We start from the raw sequence: 3,608 nt of genomic DNA, 5'->3' as shown, positions 1-3,608 counted from the left end.
TTAAGTGAACATGCTAGATATTCATCAGATGAAGTAAATGGCAATGATAATCATCTTTGTTCTTTGACTGATGATGAGTGTTCTATTGGTAAAAAAAATCAATTGTGGCAAGATAAGTATGACTATCTTGATTCTCAAAATGATGGTCATAGGATGAAATTTTGTGGTTATGAAACATGGAACGTTGAGGATAGTTCCAGCGTAGTTTCAATTTCTTCTTTGTCTGATGAAGATGATTATGATGATAAGGTAGATGGTATCTTTAGAAAATTTTATAATGTTTTATTTGATGTCGATATAGATACAGACCAACCACTTCATTGTCATAATGTTCATAAGGGGATTCTTCATTTGGTTTCTAACCCTTTGTATGAAAAAATAATTGATCAGCCAGATGTTCTAAATGATGAACCAATCCATGATGCTGATACCATTCCATGCAGTAGTGACATGTGTCAGGATGGAGATTTTTGTAATGGGTTGCTTGCTAGTGTGTTTGAACCCCATCTTGAAGTTTTTCATGCGAAGATGAGTGAATGTTCAAATCTTATTTTAGATTATATGCTTGAGCTAGAGTTATGTTCTTTTTTTCAAGAGCGAGATATTAAAGATGCTGATTTATTGCATTTAGTAGATGATCAAAAGAATGGATATGTTTCAGTAGTTGATCATGAAAGTAACGTTCAAAATTATGTTCATGATGAGTATGCATATAATGCTGATTGGAAAAGTATGTTGAAAGAGGCGTGTCATAATAGAAGCATTTATCTGATGATCAGTGTTTGCTTCAGATTATTTACATTATTAAGTGATGAGAATCAAATTTTTGATAAGGGAAAGAGTTGGTTTTAACTTTGGTGGCTGGGAGCCATTTTATAAATAAGTTGTATTTTTGTATAGTCTCTTTTCTTTTAGTTGTGTGGTTTTCAATAAGGTACCCTGTTGTTTGGGTAGAATAAGGAGCCCTTTGTTTTTGAGAAGAGAAGAGATGTATTCCATTTTTGGGTGGTTTTCTTAACCATAGATTCTGAATTCTTGTGTTGATCTTGCAATCAACCATCCCTAGTCAGAGCCATTGTTGGGACTCACTAAATTTGAGTGAATTTGAGAGGCCCATTTCAAAATTTCTCTACATTTCCGAATGATCATAAAGTGAGTCAGTTTGAATGGCCTAGTTAGAGAGAGGGTAAAATGGAGCCAGTTAATTTGCAAAGGGAAAGGCTTGGGAAATGTGTCCTACACCTTTCATTCAGCTAATGAAGTATTTTGCAACTTTTAGTTTTCAGTTTGGATCAGTTTATCAGGTACCCATTTCAAGGGGTGAGCTGAAAGTGTATTTTAGGTGCAAATGCAGATTTTATTGAGTAGCCTACGTTTAGTGCTTATATCTTTTGCGCTGTTGATCGTCATGAAGAAGTTAAAAATGGATTGATTTCTATGCATAAATATGAGCCTCCGTACAAAATTTCAAGTCTTTGTGAATCCATTTTTTCAGTTTACCAAGCTCAATCTGTTTGCAGTTGTATGGTTTGACAAGTCCCCGTTTCAACTGCTAGTTGGAGCCCTATTTTGCATAAGTGTAAAATTTGCCTCGGTGAATGTCATGTCAGAATGTTTTTTCCGAGCTACTGTTGATATAAATGACAAGCTATGTTTCAAATTTCAAGCTCTTGCCAATCCATTTGATCAGTTTTCAAAAGGGTTTATTGAGCCACTTTATTCAATGTTCCGTACTTTCATTGCCGTATCCATTAAAGTAGCTATTTTCATGAGCGCACCATTTGTACACAGTTAGCTTCCCAGTTGAACTGAGAATTCTAATATTTGATATGTACTTCAAAGTACCTATGCCTCAGATTTGAGGTTCTACGGAGATCGTTTGATATTTTTAAGAAAGACATCATGAGTTGCCTACGCATTGACTTCATAAGGTCCGCAGTGCCGACAAAGCCAGTTGGTCATCTTTGACTATTGATATCTCTTCACTCAAGATTCTTCTTGAAAAAATATTTGGTAGAGTTCATGCTTGTATATCAGAGTATACAACTGTCAGATGGCGAGGTCCAGAAAGGTGTTTTGACCGGTTTGAAAATTACGTCTTCGCAATTAAATGCGAAAATGTTGAAAGTTGCGAAACTCAGTTTGATGATCCGAAAATGGTGCCGATCGATTCCAGAGGTATGTTTAAGGTTCATGAAGCATTTCAAAGGTTATTTACATGAAAACAATTTTTTTTAGCCAGACCCACTTTGGGGTCCGACCTGGCTCATGCCCGTGCATTAGTTTTGTGGTGATTGGCGGAAACAATGGTAAAGTGGAGTGTGAACTATGAAATCATGTGAATGAGGAACATGCCTGCATCTAAACTTTGATCATTGAGTCGAGGGACAATTAGGCTTCCAAATAGAAATACCTCTACATGTGCCACAAATGGAAAGTTGCATTTTCTTGTAGTCTCCCAAACAAGGAATGAATGTTCCCACATTTTCTTTACCAATGCCAACCATCTATTGTATACCAGACAATAATTCATTTACCAAATGTAATTATCAGGAGTAAAACCAAGTTTTACAACATTGCCAACATCTTCCTTCCTGCCACATGATGGTTGGAAAAGCTTCAGGATTTTAATAAAATGCAGCAGCAGGAGTAAAGCGTGATGCTTAACGGAGGAGAGGCAGATTCAAATTCAAACCAATGCAATTAATAGTGTTTGGTGAAAGCCAAATGAAACTTCTAGGCAAACTCAGAAATTTTCAAAAAGAAATGCAATTGGTATGTTTGAAACCAAATTCTGCTGGGGAATGCATTGAGAAGTTTCAAGCAAGTGCAAGGGGCATCCTTAGAAATTTCAACAATGCTAAATGGCAGATTTAAAGCATAAATTCACAACCCCTGCTAGTATTCCCTACTGTGTTGGATTTTATTTATAAACTCCAAGCAAATACAGGAAGTGGCAAATGAAAGGGTGTTGAAACTTTAAAGCAAATACCAATGGTTTTCAACCAAAATACAGTGTGGCAGAAGTGCAAAACTCATCCTTGCGTGGCATAGTGAGCAACCCATTGAACTTCAAAATAAGTGCATTGCTAACAATTAACCTCCTCCAATGTGGTGTATGTTGAAAAGGCTTTGTGAACTTTCAAATTAATGCAAAATGCAGGTGCAAAGCCAGTACCAATCACCCCTTGCACAAAATGCTATTGGAGGGCATTTAAAACTTATGCGTAATTTCATTGGCAGACATAAAGCCCAACTCCACCTGAGTTTGCCAATAATCCTCCCTACGTGGAGAGTGGGGAGGTTTAAAACCAGATGCAATTGGCAGTTCTGAAGCCAATTTCCCTTGCATGTGAGGTGGAGTTTGGAGGCCATTCAGAAGTTTAGGCAAATTGGAAGTGCAGAATGTAGCTACTCCTTTTGCGCAGGCTGTAGCTTTGGAAGGGGATTTTAAAGAAAAAATTTCAAACAAAATGCAATCAGCAACCAATGCCTTCTCACTGCGCAACACATGGTGGTGAAGGTAATTTTGAATTTAAACAAATGCAAAAATGGCATTAAAACTCTCACGAAAGCTTCAGAAAGTGCAGTCCCAGGCAAAACTATAT

Source organism: Cryptomeria japonica, chromosome 2 (assembly GCF_030272615.1).
Source record: "Cryptomeria japonica chromosome 2, Sugi_1.0, whole genome shotgun sequence".
Taxonomy (NCBI): domain Eukaryota; kingdom Viridiplantae; phylum Streptophyta; class Pinopsida; order Cupressales; family Cupressaceae; genus Cryptomeria; species Cryptomeria japonica.
This window is presented reverse-complemented; position numbering follows the sequence as displayed.